The sequence below is a fragment of the Lathamus discolor genome, chromosome 1 (genome assembly GCF_037157495.1).
Source record: "Lathamus discolor isolate bLatDis1 chromosome 1, bLatDis1.hap1, whole genome shotgun sequence".
In the NCBI taxonomy this organism is placed as follows: Eukaryota; Metazoa; Chordata; class Aves; order Psittaciformes; family Psittacidae; genus Lathamus; species Lathamus discolor.
This window is the reverse complement of record NC_088884.1, coordinates 43,033,214-43,052,633: the sequence shown is the minus strand read 5'-3', so window position 1 is coordinate 43,052,633 and position 19,420 is coordinate 43,033,214. Positions and strand designations below refer to the sequence as shown.

The window sequence follows — 19,420 nt, the reverse complement described above, 5'->3', positions numbered from 1 at the left end:
ATTGGTAAAAAAGGCAGCAAGAAACTCAGTTTGATGTTTGTAGGATTTGTTCAGTGTTATACAGGTATTTTCAAGATCAGAAGATTAGGAAACACCAAGTAAAGGGTTTTGTTTGTTTGTTTGTTTGTTTTTTAAGCCATGGTTACTCAACAACAGATATAATCTCAGTTTCTTTTAGCACATATCAAAAATAATTAGGTACTGATGAACACATTTATCTAACAAGTCTTTGCAATACTGGGATAATATCAGCTCGTTCTTTTCATGCCAGTAACAATATGACCAATTTCACCACAGGAATGAATTTGAACCCCCTGGAAAGTTATGTACCACCATGCCCATTTTTAAAAGGAAAGCTACTCAAGAGGGTTTAAGCAAGTTGCTTATGTCCACTAACATATCCTTGGAAAATTTCAGTATCAGACATCTGGATTTCTTCCATGACTTTTCTTTTTTGCCTCTCTTCTTTTTTTTTTCTTTGATTTGGGTAGTGGGCCTACATAAGCACTCCTCAAGCTGTGAAGCACAATTTAACAAGAAAAAGAATCCCCACATCAATTAAAAGTAAAGTTAGTTAAATAAAGTTAATTTCAGAATAGCACAGTGAAAATGTGCTAGAGATACACAAGAGATACACATTAATGAAAAAAAGAACCTCCAACAATAACACTAAAAATGCTCGACAAGAAAAGGAAAAACTTCACTCTAATTCAGGATACAGCTTAACAGTGTGATCCTTGCTAGTACTGCCACAAAGAGATGGAGGAAATGAAGTCTTGGTATTGATCAGCCATGAAGGACAGCCCACATATGAATGGAAAAGTACAGTTGTCACACTCTTGTGAATGCCAGAAGGCTCTGAAAGCCACTGTGTATGATCTATGATGGAGTTGGTTAGCATGGCACCGCTTTTCACATGCTTCAAATCACAATTAGTGTAAGTAGAATTCTAGTTGTGATTTAATATAATGAATCTACTCAGCAGATTATTAATAAAAATTACAATTATTACTTCTGGAGCAAACAGTCTTTAAAATACATGTGAAAATAGAACAAACATAAACAGGGCTTGCAAAACATTACATGAACATATACGCATTAACAATGGTTTAATATAAGTTATATATAACCTACCATTTTTTGAACAATTGTTTTTTAAAGCAAGTCAGGTTTTCAATTCTTTCATTATTTTTAAATGGATATGGAACTAGCCAACAAGGATTGGGATGTGGACTGGTTTTCCTGAGCATACCTGGAGTGGCTGCACTGATAGGTCACAGCTTCAGACACTGAGGCTTGCAAATAATCAAACTGCATAGAAAATATAAAAGTGACAACAAAATAGCAACCGAGATGTAACAATTCCTATTACAAGCATATCTGCAGACCGCAAACATTTAGATCTTTTTGAGGACCATATGGCTTCATATATAAAAAGCTACTGATTCTATTTTCCTTTAGAAATGTCTAAGTATATAATTTTAAAGTTTAGATGTAATTTCCTTTTTAAAACCTCCCTAAATGCATATTTGCCCAATAGACCATAACTCTCCGAAAGGAATCACTGTTATCTACAGGATAAACTATTAACAGTTTAATAGCTAGCAGTTTATTAAATAATGGTTTAATGCAGTTTAAAGTTCTTAAAATTATTATCCCTGAAGTGAAATTAGATCTTTAAATAAACTCTGTTGGTGTTAAGCATTTCATTTAAACTAAATTTGCAAACGCCGAGACTCACTTCCAAGAGCAAAATCCCATCAAAAATGGTTAAGGTTGCACAGTCTAAATGACATCTTATTTCTTTTTTCTCATCCTTCTTCCTAAACCAAATGTTCTCACTTGGCTTGTAAGGATGAGTGAAATAGGCTTACGGTGTAAGAGCAGCCTAGGCACTCTTTCTCTTAGAAATGAAAAGGCATTGCAAGACCTATTATATGAAAGATCAAAGTATACTGCTGCAGAGAACTAACAGAGACCTCTAGGCTATCATGCATTTTACACAGTATTGCCAGACTTTGCAATAAATGTTTGGGAGTTATCTTTGGAAGCTCCAGCTCCTGGATCCATGTGACTGCATGAAAACCTCTCCTTCCAATTAGAAAAAATACCCTTCTAAACATCAAGATTTTGGAGGCACTGAGGCAGTTATGGAAATTTGGGAGAACTAAGAAAAAACCCCAAACACATGGCTTGCTGAAAAAAAACAATCTTAGTATCTTCAATGGCTTAGCTAAAGCTTTTTTAACTGGAGAGACTGTAAATATGGCCTATTTGTTACGAGCTTTATGACCACCATGTTCAACAGCTTGTGCCTTCAGCTCAGATAACTGCTGTTCCATTTATAAGCATAGCTACAAGAGTCACAACTATGAAATACATCAATTACTACTGCTGTAAGAACCCTTGTGCCGAAGCTCCTCTCACAGCAAAACCATGTCTTTGCCTCTTTATCTTGCAGTACAGAACTGAAGGTACAGAACCAGAAACACACTGCAGACACTGCTAATATATCTGATATATTCCAGAGCATCCCTAATCATTCCTAATTTCTAGCTGTTCTAAAGTATACACCCCCTCCATCCCAAAATCCTAATCTAAGAAATCTTTTTTTTCTAACATACTTTTGAATTTTCAAAATTATTTATTGCAAGAAAAATTCTACAGTGCCTATTTTCATGCACTTCAGATATCAATAGAAACACAGCAGACTAATATCATAAAACATATTTTTATGTGATATCTTTAGTAATGTCTTTGCAAAACATTTTTATTTACATGGAGAAGTGAATAATGGAATTTCCTATTCTCTTTGTATTTTCGGAAATGTCAGTACACTCATGACTTAAAGATGCATCTTTTCTCGTTTCTGAGTACTGATTTGAATGAGTTTCATTCGCACAAGAAAAGCTGTCAAGATGTGACATTTACGATGGCTATATGTCTTCAAAATAAGATTTATAGTGCAAAACACTGAAAGAAGGTAACAGAAAATCATCATTCAACAAATTCATACTTCGAGAGGATCCAAAACTGCCAAATAATGTTCCTTAGCTTCCACCAACTCTGTAGTGAGGAGTCACCTTAACCTGTATATACGTAATCACTTGTATCACATTAGCCATCTTTTGAGTTAACCTTCATGCACCATAAATGAAAAATAGCGGAGTTGACAAGAAATTCTGTCCTCGAAGTTCCTAATTGAAGTGTGAGTCATTACAAGGACAGTAACAGAACAGTGACAGAACTGACTAATTCTCTAACAAAATGTGGGCTGGAATCCACCTACCAGGAATTACAAAGATATATATCCAAAGCTAACCTGGCAGTCTCTAAAGGAGGATTGTGCAAAGAGATTAAGAATTCCCAAACAAAGGTAAGTGCTGATTAAAGCCCGCCCTCGTAAAAAACAGAACACCAAACCACCTCCAAAAAGCACGCAGCACTGCAGATGTCTGTTCATTTTGTCTGATTGTATTTAGAGACAGGACTGCAATAGCAGTCACTAACGTCAGCAAAGCTGCACTATGATGACACAGTATCATCTTTCTTACTGAGAGATTGTAATCACAAATATTAAATGCAGCCAGTAACTAAAAAGTAAAAAAACACCTCCAAACAAATTACCAACCTCCCCATTCATAAACACAGATAACATAGCTCCATAATGCAAACTGTGGGGGGAAAGAAATTTTGATATTAAAATCTCTTTGATATGTGGATCATAGAAACAGTTCATTATAGTAGCTTCCTGGAAATTACCCCAGTAAGTGTGTAAAAATGCTGCCATTTGTATACATAGTATGACTTAATGCAAAAAAACCCAATCCTTTTTGAAGTGGAAATTTGGTGTTATTCTGAAAAAGTCTGATTTACAGCCATAGCCAAGTTGATATTCAATGCAAAGTCTAAAAACGGCAACTTACAGTACAGGAACACAGTATACAAGACAAGAAGACAAGCACATGCTAACCCTACTGACTGAAGCTGACTTGTGAAATTCCAACCAGCAAATTAATCTAGTAAGTATTTTGCTTTTGAAACCTAATGTGCAAAGGCTGTTAAAGTCTAATGAGCAGCAGCCCCTATATTTGGCTCCTATGCTTAAAAAGCATGCTTATTTCTTTTACTGTTTTTTGCTGGCACAAGGAAGCAGTTGATAAAAACACTTGTATTTCAGACTAAATATGTGCAGTAACATTGAAAAATGGAAAATACAACACAGATTTCCAATGCAAAACTTCCAAGTAATGGATAAAATATCAGCCAATAAATTTATTAAAACCATTGAACGGCTTAAATAGTTAAAATCATAGCTGAGAAAAATATGATTACATGACTTCTGGGGCACTTGGAAAACACATAATTTGAAAATGTGTTCAGAAAAGTATGTGTTTACCAATTGAAGAAAAATCTGAGAAGCTGCAGCAGATAGATTAAATAGTAGAGAGTAATCAATCACGGTGCTAAAATGATAGATGACATCTAAACTGAAGCCCCAGGGAAGTACAAACACAGAGCCATTTTGTAAAATTAGGTTGCATAACTAGCATACCTCAAAGCAGTACAGAATCTAAATCCGTGTCAGAGATCTCACATTTAAAAATGCAAAGCTGTGCCTGTAATACAAGATCGATTAAAAAAAAAGGAAAGAAAAATGAGGTTTTGAGGCACAGAATTCTGTAAGCATATGAGTCACAGAGAATATACTACTCTGAATAGTCCCAACATGATAACCAAAACAGAGCCAAAATAAAAAACCTTTGCACTATGCCAGTGTTGCTACATAATTCACTAGAAGTTCATGCTTCCACCCAGGGAGAAAAAAGAAACTAATTTAGGGGAAAAAAAGTGAAACTAATTTAGGGGAAGACCTCATTAAAGAATTCAGGTAGTGTGAACACTCAAATGAACTATTTTATGCAAGCCTGCAGTACACGCACATGAATTTTAATGGGCAATGACAAAACCTGGGAGGACAGGGAATGAGGGCACTTCCATGCTGCTTCTAGATTACTACATTGCAATGAAAGATTGAAATCGTAATGCAAGGGAAGATTATTGTTATTAGCAGAGAACATTCAGAAACCACAGGGTCATTTCTTTTTGAAGGCTCATAAAATCAACTTTTACAAAACTGTCTCTTCCAAACCAAGGAACCCTTCATTTAGCTGCTTCATTTCTGGTTCATTACACACCTCTAGATATACTATAGTAAATAGCAAAATATAAACCATGGTAGCTTTTGAAATAGAGTAAACAATGGTAACATTGTGTGCTCATGTGCATGAATTTAGTTCTCCTACATATAATGGAGTCAAACTGCCCATACAATGATTTTCAGTAGGGCAAGATTTCTCTCATCTCTTCACAGAACAGAGTCTGGCCATCATCCTCCTGTATTAGTGCTTCGTTTGTGCAGCACCCTAATTTATGCCACTTGTCCTTATTAAACAAAAATGAAAAAACCGTTATTAACCAGCAGCCATCAGATATGTCAATTATCTGATAAAATACAGCATGTGGCAGATGAAATCTAATTGGTGATGACTATGTGGAGGTCAATGGGCACCTTTTTTGGAACACATGTTGCAAGACTTTTTCCCTCCTCCACAAAAGATGACATCAATCTTTTGCAATATCAAAGCCAAATGATACAGGCAGGCCCTTCTATTTAAACCTGAGATGAGAACAATTAAACCCCACAAAATACAGTACATATTATGATTTTTATTTTATTCGGTTCTTAATAAGAACAATATTAATTTTATCTTCTTCCTATATCTGGAATCCAATATTTTTTGCCTCTCAGCACTGGGTATTTTAAAATTTAGGTTTTAATTAAGGTTGGGAGAAAAAAAGTATTTTAAAGCAAAAATCCAAAATGCCTTCATAGTAGTGTCAGAAGAATGACTTGTTGCTTAGCATATGAATAACATACAGTTAACATGGGTGTTTTATCCAACCCCAGAGGTAGCCTACATGAACTTCCCCAAATGGTTGAATGTATAGCCTGATCAAGCTGCTCCTCACTGATGACGGATGAGAGATAAATGTAATCTTATTTCTGTTTTATTATTCTAATTTCCCATGTATATTCCAAAGAGAGTATTAAACAAATTACACATTGTAAATGTTAAATAACCACTGTACAGTTTCATTTCTGTAATTATATATTCATTGTTAGATCATTTGTAGTTTATAATCATAATAGCATGACTGATAAAATTAACTGATGGATACTATGAAAAGGTTCTGTCAACCTAGTCTGCCAGCAGGGGAGAGAAAAATTTTATGTGATGGAGTACCAATATTAGTTGATTAATTTTTTCTCACTATACACAAACAAATCCAGACTATTCTGAAACAGCTGCCTGTTAGTTCTGGCTACTTGGCATAGGAATACAAGTGAGGAGAAAGTTTTGGAGTGCCTGCAGTAGTGAAATCTACTTTCTACAAACAGGTCTACAACAACTACTGTTTTCTGTATACATACACTAGTTGAGTTACACAAATTGCATGGAATTGCTAGTATTTATGCATGTAACTATCAGTCATCTGCTGCCAAAACATAAGGTCTGGGGGAAAACCACAACTGATTTAGTTGAAGGTATCCCATGAGTTAAATAACAGCTCCCAAAAGTTCCACCATATCTTTCCACATGTCAAACAATAATTGCAAGAGCTGAGCCCTGTTACACTATGCTGTAACCCTTCACAAATTCCTTAGATACAAGCATATGGTATTATTCTATGCATTATTACCCAGCAACACCAGCAATGCTCTTGGTCTGCAGACTGCCTATTTGGTACTAGAAACAGCAAGCTCAAACTTTGCCAAAGATCGGGAAGATTCTAAGAGGTTTATACATATTCTTTTCCACCACAGTTTTATTTCTACTGTTCGCCAAAAAATATTCAAGATTTATTTTTATCAAAACCTAGTCTGTTCCATACACCAGTTTAGCTACATGAAGAGAGATTTCATATGTGGCAATAACATTCCTTCAGTTCTGCTGCATTACATACTGTCAAATGTATATTCTAGAAGCAGAAGGGTGCTGCAGAGCACATATTCTCTGTACATTACTTGCTGTCCACAGTCTTCTCCCACAAAAAGGCAAGCTCTATTAACACCTAGCACAGATGAACTGTTTTGTTAAAACTGTTAATAGAAATGCCTTCACATACATTCACCTGCTTTGGTTCTCCAACTATACTGCTACCTTCTAATACCCAGCAATGCAGTACACCCATACAGCCTGCAATGTTTCCCAGGGCATGTGGCTTAGGACTGGCAATAAAAGCAGCGTTTGCTCTCTACTGTATCATGACTGGTACTTAACCAGCAATCTGAGATTTCTTTCAAAGGACAACAGAAATAATATCATCCACAACACAACCATGGAACATTTTCTTGTCTCAGTGAGTAGTCTTAATCTCCTGATGTGCACTGTGATTGAAGATACTGTGCAGTGAACAGCACAGCTCTGACCAGGGTAGTTCAGAACAATTAGCCAGTGATTAAGCGGTTAATACAAACCCATAAAACTCTCTTATTTGTGTGCTGACCCAACAAGATTTGATTACACTGATAAACCTGTTTTTCTGCAAAATCTCAGGTGTGAACAAATGTGATGATAATAACAGCAATATTGTTTTTAGCCTGGTACATTCTAGTATTATGGTTCACTTTAACTGAGAAGAAAAATATTCTCAGTAGGAGCAGTGCTGAAGACACATTGTGTGGATTATCTGTGCCTCTTACCTAAAATGATTATAGGATTAATAAAAGTCTAGCCCTGTGAAATGAAAGTGAGTTGGATAAGAGGCAGAAATGCTCACTGCACTGGTTTATTATGTTGTTAAAAGAACTGTGAACAAAAAAAAAAAAAACAACAAAAAAACACCAAACAAACGAAATAGAAATGGAAGTACAAAGAGTGTTTGGTTTCAGAGTTTGTAATCTGGTCACTTACCGTTCGCAATACAGTGTGTGCTTAACTCTCTTCTCTCTCTTTATTCAGGACTCCACGTTTCTGTAAGAAAAATAAATACATGCATTTATCATCCATACAAAAGCAACTACCTAATTTCACTGGTGCCATAGAAGTTTGACAATTTCACATTTAGTTTCGGTTTACTCCAAGATTTAAAGCCTCAGGTTTTTTGTGAAAGTGTCCAGAGGAGAAAATCCGTATTGCTCCTTTTCCTGAAAAAGCAAAGTTTCCAGTCCTAGGTATTACAATAGCAGCAGAGATAGGAAAGCCACAGACTCAGGGGACAAATCTCTTTTGAAACCTCATAGCAAATTCTGGGCATCTGAACTGCATCTGGGCACCTCCAGCTCTCCCCCGTTTGGGGAAGGTGACAGGCTTTCACACCTGTGAGGTTGGCAATCCTCTGGTCAAATTTAAATTCTCATGCGGCATTGTATCTTGGCTGGGTTACCTCGTTACACTGAGGTGTTAAGGAAGAAATAATGTGTACATCCAACAACAGCCACAGCCTCTCCATATTGCTTCTGGAGGAGAGTGGGACCTGCTGCAGAGGAGCGTTAGACGCCTCACTCCCACAGTTTCATGCAGACAATTAGCGTACAAAGCACTGATCACAGCACAGCAGCTGCTTAGCCTTTCTTGGGCAGCTTACAGGCATCAGAACGGAGGTAAGGTTTAAGGCAGGATTTGAAGGAAAACGGCATACCAGCTTTGGTTTTGTTTTTTTTTTTTTTTTTGCTATTAACAATTTTCATGAATAAAGGTTGCATGAAAGAAGGAAGAAAATTTGGACTCATGGGCAGTAAGGGCAACATCAACATGAAAGTAGGCAGCATCAAACACTTAAGTGGGAAGATGACCAATTCTGATGCAGTTGAAAAAGAGAGACAAATGTACAGTTACCAAGACAGGTAAAAGCATTTTTAATTTTACATCCATTTTTTCAGAGGAACATGAAACTGCTGTTACCTCAAATTATCAGACTACATCACATCAAGCCATACTGTAGTCTTTAAAAAAGGCAATCACTGTTCCATTCAGCATCTCACTCTAAATTAACCATCCTTCAAGACCCAAATAATAAAGGATTCAGAACATAACTGATTAAAAAAAATCAAAATTTCCCTTCTTTGTAGAAAAAAAATCATATTGCCTTCTGTATAGTTCTGTCAATACTTATGATATCTCAGACATCACTCACTTGGCATGTCACTCTACTGAACAAATCCGTTAGGTAAAAGCTATGGAGCTGAGGGCTCTATATTCCATGTATCCTAAGCATACAATATTATGTTGTTATTAAATTTTTTGGAACTCTTCTATCTTAGAGCCTATTTTGTTATGACCTAGACATTGGTGGAGAGGTTCTGGAGCACCTGATCAATGCAAAGCTAGATGGATGATACATGAAACCCTAATTCCAAAAGGTTTAGAATAATTCAGATGCCGGTGTAAAACACAGCTGTGGGATCAACTAATTTCTATCCCAGAGCTTGTAATACAGCTGACATTAGTCTTAACAGGCCCTACACAGCTTAGTGTTCCTTACTAGCTGTATCAATATCCTGGTACAGGTTATGACAGACCTAATCTCAACTCCTGTACTCAAATACCTCTTGAAGTGGTTCAACCAAAACTTTGCCTCCCCCTCTCATTCAAGCCTTCCCAAACTGAAGGATTTGAAATTCAGATATACTCAGAGACAGGCTTCAATTAAAAGCTCTAATCCCAACCTTCTCCTGGGGTTGAGAGCCAGGGTTTTGGTTCAGGTCTCTGTGTACATCTTGCATTTGAGTAGAGGTAGCTAGCTGCAAGTGCCTTAGAGAAATTAACACTCAAGAGTCACACCTGCTCTGCGGTACACTGTCTCAATCTTCCCCTGTTTCTCTAAGCTGTCTGTGTCAAGCTGTGTCATATTATTACTGAGCCTTTCAGAAGATTTAACTATTTCCTTCTGCTGCAAATAGAGAAAAAAAACAGAAGAGAGGGAGGAAAGGGAAGGGAGGAAAGGGGAGAGAGGAGAGGAGAGGAGAGGAGAGGAGAGGAGAGGAGAGGAGAGGAGAGGAGAGGAGAGGAGAGGAGAGGAGAGGAGAGGAGAGGAGAGGAGAGGAGAGGAGAGGAGAGGAGAGGAGAGGAGAGGATGGAGGGGAGGAGAGGAGAGGAGAGGGGAATGTAGGGGAGGGGAGAGACAGATGTTTACTTGAGTATTAATTGGGACTAACTGAACAGAAATACAGGTTATGTGCTAGAGAAACAAATGTAAGTGAAACCATGAATAAGTGTGGTGCTTCATTAAGTGCAGAGTCAGCCCGCCTGCTCCCTTGAAGTTGACAGATGGAATTTCTAAAACATATGAAAAGCATAATGCAGATCTGGAATAAATAATTAAAACCCAATCTATAAAAATTAACAGTTATCAAGGAGACTGAATAGCAGCACTCTTTCCAAGGATCTGCAGAGCTAAAAATATATAAAGAGAAACAAACAGGAAAGATTTGCATTTCTAGAGAAAGATCAAAAAATGACCAGAGAAATTAAACTATGTTTCTATCACTTACTATTAAACATAGGCTATTTTTTATGAGATGTGTTGGAAGATTAGTTCATTAACCCTTGGTTACAGACTCCTGTGGGTCTCCAGTGCAGGAGAACCCCTGCAGTGACAACTATATTTCCAGAGCTACAAATAGCATCTGTCATACCACTAGTATCTTCCAAAGCTCCGTTTTCATTTCAGTAATATTTGCAAGGGAAGACTTTTCCTAATGAAGCCATTGGAAATACCAACAGAAACACATTTTGATATGCCTGGATACATCTTGTAATATCCCTTTGAAGCATAATCAATATTTAACAAATGGTATCTACAGAAGATACTTCAGGGCATGTAATTTTAGGCTAAGTAATCATGTAAATGATCAACTTGAACTTCAGTTAGTCGTAGAGGACATGCAAAAGCAATCAAAACAAAGCTTCTTTTCATTCATTCTAAGCTGCCTGTTCCCAGTCACTTTCAGTGGCAACTAGTTATGAAAACAGTGCCATTAAGCTGGGGTAGAAGAACTGGACCTCTAAAATAAACAAAGTGCAGTCGACCACACTGAATTTAAGAATATGCCTCCATATCTTTGCTCACGAAACAAAACCCTACTCCACTGCAAGGAACGGATTCTTGGCCGTTTTTCTCAGGAAACTTTTTTAACTTAGAAGCAGAGTAGATTTACATTTCTTAAAGGTGACAAAGAACATTTTTAGCATCACAGAATCATGGCAAAAATAAGCCCCTTCTATTACAAGCTTCACTATTCATTGTGGACTGCAATGGAAAAGACAAAAGGGAAGCTGCATGGTAATTAAAGATTTCTCAAGATCTCTTAGGCCATCTGCAGTTGCTTTAGTTTATTACTAATTTTACAGCCAGAAAGAACTGTGTGATCTTCCACAAGCTCCATGAAGAAACAATTTTTGTCTGTTCAGGATCATGGGCTCAACCCTCATTAGCAGAGCATATGGCTGCTATTTGAGTATTTCTCTTCAAACACTGAGGAATAATTTTGAAAACCGAATCTTTTTACTTTGGAATAATAAAGAGCTGCTAATACATTGTCATTATGGTTTAGTGACAGTTTGGGGGCACAAGTGGACAATGTTTTTGTTAACTAAAAGCTCTAGAAATCAGTTTCAGAAGGGCTTTGGTTTTGACAGAGCTGAAACTTAGCCTAGGTTTGCTGGTTTGCTGAGGACTTTATTGACTGTCTTTCAAACCTGAGAGCATCTATTTACATGGCCTATATAGGAGGTTTTGAATAATAATTTTGGGTGGCAAAATAAGAAAATATAAACCAAACTTCAGAAAAGAAGCAGCTGGTGTTTAGCCTGCTGAATTTAGCAGCTCTGCCTCAAAACCCAACTCCAGTAGTGTTAGAAATGAAAATGGAAACTGCAGAGCTTATCCTCTACTTTAGAAAAGAGAAGGATGCATGAAGACCTCATAGTAGCCTTCCAATATCTGAAGGGGGTCTACAAGGACTGGAGGGACAGAACAAGGGGTAATTGGTTTAAACTTAAACAGGGTAAGTTCAGATTAAATAAAAGGAAGAAGTTTTTTACTGTGAGGGTGGTAAGGTTGGCCAAAGAAGTGGTAAATGCTCCATCCCGGCAGTGTTCAAGGCCAGGCTGGACAGAGCCTTGGATGACATGGTCTAGTGTGAGGCATCCCTGCCCATGGCAGGGGGGTTAGAAGTAGATGATCTTAAGGTGCTTTTCAAGCCAAACCATTCCGTGATTCTGTGATACGAGAGAAAATCAGATTAATTGAAAGTGCAAGTTACAAAGCATTATGAATACACAGATATCCCATAAAACAACAGAACTGACATCTGGGAAAATGAGGCTAGGATTCGATTATGGGGTTCAAATTAGCTAATAACTAGTACAGAGTGTGGATAATTTCTAGTTGCATAATGTATAAAGATTTAAATGTATTTTGAAAAAAAAAAGGAGTTGTGGGCATTTATTAATTGTTTCGCATACTGAAACAGAAATTGCCATATATTATGAACTTCACAGTCCTTAATGATATGCATAGCTAATATTTTATGGGCTTAATTTGCTCAGCATAAACTTTTTACTGTGAGTAACATTGATTTTGACAAAACCTCAAATAAGTCACAGAACAGATCTGAGGATTAGTTTGGAAGGGATTTAAAGCACACACTGTGAATCCCTGTACAACCACCACTTAGAACACTATCCCTTCAGGCCCAGATGGATTGCTATGGCAACAGAATCCCAAATACCAAGTTTGTAACTTACAAAAATGTAAATTATTGATGAAGTCAGAGTTGTCTCTCTTGGACACCCTCCTATTCAAATACCAAGTCATACGGTTAGATTACAGAGAAAAGGTTGATATGCAATTTCCCCAGCCCAGTGAGCACTAATCCCAAAGGATTTCATTAAATCTTTTGGCTTAAATTTTTATTCTTGGAACGGCAGTCAGCATGCAGGGATTACATTAAAACAGGCACTATTGAGGTCATTACTAGCTGAATTCAGGCCTGTACTATAACAAAACAGAAACTAATTTTAAATACACCTCCATATATATATAAAAAACCCGAACCCCTAAATAGCACTCTTTTACATTACCATATACTATATGACAGCATTCTTCCCCTCACAACCATTACCCTGCCTTCCTGCCAGTAAGAAATGATGGGGAACAGTACAGAAGAGTAAAGCCAATATGTATTACTCGATAAAGAAGTACACATACCATGATAGAGGTGATTGTGCAGAGACAAGCGAGTTACAAAATAATGAATGAAAGGAGACTCAGTAGTTTTTGATAGTCTGCAAATCAAACTCCAGAATAAAAAGTTCTCTAACTCATAAGTGGAAAAAAAAAAAAATCAAAACCAAACAAAAAACCCCACCAAAAACAAAACAAAAAAAAAAAAAACCAAAAAACCCAAACAACCCCAAAACAGTACTTATAGGCGTCTTTACTGCAAATTTTCATTAAAAGTCTGTTCAGAGAATATAGAGTGGTAGGGAAGCTAAGTATTTCTATCAACCCTCTTCCCTGGAAAGCCTCTCAGACTGTAGAGAATGCGAGTAACATGGTGAGCACCACACAAAAATATACCCACCAGCACTCACATTTTGGACTGTAACAGTCCAGTAGGCTTTAAGAAAAAAAAAAAAAATCTCAGATGTGTCCTCTAAAAACTAGGAGGAAAAAAAAGACAGGGAGTAAGTTTGTGGGAAATGGTACATGCCTCTGGTTTTCTTAAGGGAAAGGAAACAACCACTGAAACAGGAAATGAAAAAGAAAAATGAAGATAAGGAGCCATTTTTTATGACAAGGGAGAAATTTAGACCAACATAATGAAAAAGATACTGGTTGTACCACATACTTCCTGGTGGGGCAGGAGATATTCTCTCATCCTTATTCACACCCATGAGCATTTATTCAGCACAGTATGTAAAGACAGAGTACCTATATAAGGAAGCTGCCATTTGGACAGCTGTTTACAGTTATTAAGTAGATTGCAACTTTTTCTTAGGTCTTGACAGACAGTATTTAAATATTTCAGTGTAGTAGAATACACATGCAGTGTTACTGTGGCCACTAGTGGCAAAACCAGTATTTAGACCCTGTGTGCATCCTCAGTCGGTGGCTCAGCCATCCTCACCCCATGGTTGGGATGTGGCTCAGCCATCCCTACCATGTGACCCTTATGGTTAAAGTCAAACACAGTTTTCAGCTCTAGGGATTTCTCTACTAAGTGAACAACTCTACTTACTGCAGAATTTGTTTCTAGTAGTCTTTTTTACAATACTAGCAGTTAAGCTGCTTTTTCTGGCCTCTGTTCACTTGCATATAGTTACCTGCTGCCTAATGCTCAAAGATGCTTCTTACCTGTGGCTTCCTCAAAATTTCAGTTCTTGGCAGATTAAAGATCCAAGGATTTCAACTCCACAGAGGCTCTGTGGTCCTTTTTCTGTAAGAAAATTGACTAGCCTTTTCTTGCTTATGCTCCATACCTTCATCTGACGTACTGTGTTTCTGCTACACCCAACTCATACACAGGCTAAAGAATAGCTACTAACACTCAGTAAGTGCTAGCTGCTGCCCAAGCACCCCTGCATCTCTCTCCCAGCTGCATAATGCTTCACACATTCTCAGCTTCTGTTTCTCCTGTTAGCACTGCACAAAACTTGTCTTGCTGCCCTTCTTGGTGTCCTGGTGGATTCACTTCTGTTGCTCAACAACAGCTTTTTCTGGCTTCTGCTTTGCCCTTACACTTGGCTTGATGCCAAAAGAACCATCCACTCTGATATTTCAATCAACCCCACTTAGGTCAGTATCATAACTTTGTGATCAATAAACTATCACATGAAAGAGTGGGCACTAAAAGATTCTCTTTTCATGAAAGAAACCCTATTAATGGTGGTAATAGGGCCAGTGACAATACAGTCACAAATTGTTATCTGAATCAACTTGAGCTTCGGTTCTTATGACAACTCTTTGCCAAAGGCAGGAATGACAAAGGATCATCAGAATTTCTGGCATCACTAACATCTTTCCCTGTATCTACCACTGACAATGTATGGCTCTTCCTCTACCAACACCCATTTCACAGTGAAACTACTGTGGTTCTACTGTATAAATGAGATGTGGATGAACACCAAATGTGGCACAGACTCTGCATATGACAGATGGTTAAAGTAGACAAGCTGAAAGTATTCACACTATATAGGGACACGTCAACCACTTTACTGCATCTGCCGCACAGGAACTGTTCTGGGAAGAACCTTCACAGTGCAGAGCTTGCCATTCCTGCTTTGTGACTGCTGGGTATGTCTCTGTTATTATCTTAGAAAACAGCAGAATTTTTAAACTTTCCATGAAGCCTACATTTGCAACTATGAACACATGAAAATACTACTAACTTTTGTTAGCAATAAAAAGCCCTAAAAACTTTGAACACCAGAGTGTAACTTAATTTTCGTAAGTGAAAGTTGTCAAGGCTTCACATGAAACAACCAACACTGCTGACATGGCATTTCATCAGATTTAATTCCAAATATTTTCAGGCTTTCCTACACAAAAAGATAAAAAACTCCCATCATTTTCTAAGTCATTTTAGGAAAAAAAAAATTAATCCATTTTTCCATGAGTTGCTTTATGACACTATTTAGAAGAGATTTCTTAGCTTATATGAAATGATAAGAAAACAGTTTACAGCAAAATTGGTTTCAGAAGCCATATTTAGATTTCTTCCTACAGCTATAGACCAAGATTTATTTAAAAGCACAGTGAAGGTTTTTAATCAGTCTCCAGGTCCTTCCTAGAAAGATAACACAGATCTTTACATTAACAGCTGAAGCATTTTATGGAACTAACACAAGCCATCTAACTGTAAACACTTTGAAGAACTTCAGAACCTTCGATACACACTCGGCTGCATTCCACTGTTTGGAGATTCAAAATCTAATTGCTTTTATCACAGGACGAGAGAACCTGCTGCAACAGACACTGCAGGAAGTGATTATACGTTACGTAACACTGCTGGTCTTTTTGTTCTGCAAGTCTGGCATGAGGGTTTTTAAAATTTATTTCTCAATTCTACCTTACAAAAATGCAGTAATCTGGGCAAGCAGTTCACCCATAAAACCTGATGCTGAGTATCAGCCCTTCAGCAGATGAAGCAATGTAATCTGCAAACAAGCTGTTCTGATAACATTTTTATATTACGCTAAAGAGACTCATACTGTCAACAACATCAATATTTGCTGGCCATTTAAATGCATCCCTTCAAATTTAACTTTGTAGAGAGTAAGAGAAAATCCTAAACAGACTTACTCTGAGGTTTACATGGATATGTACGCTAAAAGATGATAATTCACCCTTGGTGTAATATCAGACCACATTTTCTCTCATATACAATCATAGAATGGTCAGGGTTAGAAACGACCTTAAGATCATCTAGTTCCAACAGCCCTGCCCCAGGCAGGGATGCCTTACACTCGATTATGTCACCCAAGGCTCTGTCCGACCTGGCCTTGAACACTGCCAGGGATAGACCATTTACTACTTCTTTGGGCAACCTGTTCCAGTACCTCAGCATCCTCACAGTAAAGATCTTTTCTTATATTCAACGTGAACTTCTCCTGTTTTAGTTTAAACCCATTACCCCTTGTCCTATCACTACAGTCCCTGATGAAGAGTCTCTCTCCAGCATCCTGGAGATCCAGCATACTGTAATTTTTATTCATGCTGCTATTTTAATTCTCCTAAAGAGAATTATTAAAAAGAAATATGACATTCTAGCATGTCTAAATACAGACAAAACCAAATTAATGACTATCCCTTGCTTTACTAATCCAAGAAGTGGCAGCCTACATACTGCTCAGATTTCTGGCAAGCAGCAAAACAAAACCTATAAAAAAAGGCAAATCAATTTCTGAACCTGCTCTCCATATCTCTCACTTTCGTTTTAATGCTGCTTGCTCTGTGCCCACCAAGAAACATCCTTTGTTCTACACCAACAGCTCTCTTCTCCCTTTCACAATTCTCTAGCTATCTGTGGGCTTTATATCTCAAGACTACTGTTTTGAACCTCCATCTGAAATTTCACTACTCACATGCTCACAGTTGGTTTTACCTTTTTGTGAACCACATTTTAAACTAATTAAATGTTATCAATTTAAATTAAGATTTCTCTTTACAAGGAGAGATGATACATTGTACCTTTCTGTGGTCAGCAGCAGCAAAGAATTAAAAACTCAGAATCAGGAACCAAATTGAAAGCACTAATCTTCTGTACTGGTACTAGAATTTAGTAATAATAGGATCATTAAATAAAGTAATCATACTTGAAGACTTTAAAGATTTCTTTACAGTTACAACATATAATACTTTAATAATTCATTTATCAAAAGATGTTTCCAATCACTCTATTATAGTTTAGCATTAACTTTATCCTAAGAAAGCAGCCAGCAAACCATCATCAGTGGAAATACTTTACCACCTTATGGCTAGACAATTAGGATGACGAAAACATGAGCAATTAGTTAAAAATCAGAAAATGTTTTCAGTCTTCTAATTACTTATGTTAAAGAAATTAAAAGTTCAATTTCGTCCTTTGATGTATTAGTCACAAGAATGGATTACGACTGTCTGTTGCATAAACATCACAAAGTCTGCTGGAAAATATGAACCCATCTTGTCCCATGTTCTTTGTCCTCCTCAGCATATTAGAACATTAGCCCTTCTTACAGTTAGTAAAAAAACCCTTCAGCAATTGTTAAAAAGTGCACCTTGGTTCTGTTGTACAAAGGAACAAAAAATAAAATGGATTAATAAAACAGATTTATAAAATAGGCTTATAAAAGGTGGAAGCAAGGACAGGTGGCCTGGGAAGAATACAGGGATGCTGTCTGGGAAGCTATGGACCAGGTTAGGAAAGCTAAGGCCCAGTTAGAATTATACTTGGTTAGGGATGTGAAAGATAACAGGAAGGGATTCTATAGGTACACTGCGAATAAAAGACGGACTAGGGACAATGTGGGCCCTTTCTGGAAATTATCAGGAGAACTGGCTGCCCCATCCCTGGCAGTGTTCAAGGCCAGGTTGGCGTGGCTTTGAGCAACCTGTCTAGAAGAAGGTGCCCCTGCCCATGGCAGGGGGGTTGGAATTGGATGATCTTTAAGGTGCCTTCCAACCCAAACTATTCTATGATCCTATAAGAAACATATAACCTAAATGATAAGAGTGAACCTTGAGGGACAAAGGAAAAGACTGTGAAAAGGGTCAGTATATAAGTGGCCATGGTTCCCGATTCTCGGAAACTGCTAAGCCAACTCAGCAGCACTGCACAATTCAGTACCCCTCAGACAAATGGTCACCAGCTTGGCTGGCTGCGCAAGGCAAAGTATTTAGTTGTCAGGGCTCTTAACCAAGCGCAAGTGATGTTTCAGTGTAGTGTGTCTAAGTCTTGCTACTTTTCATACTTAGTGGCACATAGTAACATACCATCTTCCTACCCTGGCTTCCTTCCCTGGTCAAAGAATTGGGTACAGCTGGCATCTGAAGTAAATGTAATCTCCACCCTCATGGAAGCACAGTAAAAGTTTTAACTAGCCTGTTGCTGCAGAGATTTGTGCCTAAATTCGTGTGTAACATTACCTAGAGATATAATTTCAGTATCTTAAAACATTTCTTTACACAGTATGTGCACATGCCTGACAAATGTATCTGATTTTCCAATCCTAGGGATGAAACTCTGAAGCATCATGACTTTTTTTCATCTAGAAAGTACAAGCAAAAAGCTAGATAGGGGAATTTAGGCAGACCTTTTAATCACAGGTGTCACCCTGGGCTGTGACAGAAGAGCTTAACAGCCAATCCTTACAGATTACATGAAAAGATATTATTACAAAAAGCAGGATAAAAGACAAGTGGTGGTGTTGCAAGTCTCCATGAATGGAAAAAAAGGAAGCATCACATCCACATTCAGCAAATCTGATAGCCTAATCAAAAAGCAGCAGACACTCAGACACTGCAGAGTGTCAAGGTACAGATGGCTAGGAACATTAAAAGAGGTAGTTACCATTATTGTTCCTTACATAGTTGAGTAAAGAAAAGACATCTTGATATTGCATTTGGCTATAAAATCAACTTCCTCAGATAGATATTGCCAGAAGGAACCTAATGGAAATGTCTATTTAGTGAAAATCAAATAATTACTATCTCATGTGTCACATTTAATGTTAGCATCTCTGAATCAAGGAAAATTCAAGAAAGGTTTATTTGAAATCCCTAAAAAAAAAACATATGGCAAATATTTTAATTGGGCTACTTTTGCTAATGAAGCAAAGCATTCCACATAGCAGTATTTCTTACTCTT

At 37.4% G+C, this 19,420-nt stretch overlaps 1 protein-coding gene across 9 annotated transcripts in view; it reads right to left on the bottom strand.

Annotated features, from left to right (window-relative positions):
• The window catches only part of SYT1 (synaptotagmin 1), a 368,604-nt gene that overhangs the window by 232,222 nt on the left and 116,962 nt on the right, over window positions 1-19,420 (bottom strand). For 5 of the 9 annotated variants that reach the window (XM_065669324.1, XM_065669334.1, XM_065669329.1 and 2 more), the window contains one exon: window positions 7,980-8,039. The gene's annotated coding sequence lies outside the window, so the exon portion shown is untranslated. Of the gene's footprint in view, window positions 1-1,252; window positions 1,303-7,979; window positions 8,040-8,451; window positions 8,492-19,420 lie in introns of those variants that run through there. The other 4 variants (XM_065669318.1, XM_065669321.1, XM_065669340.1 and 1 more) reach the window with 3 other exon arrangements.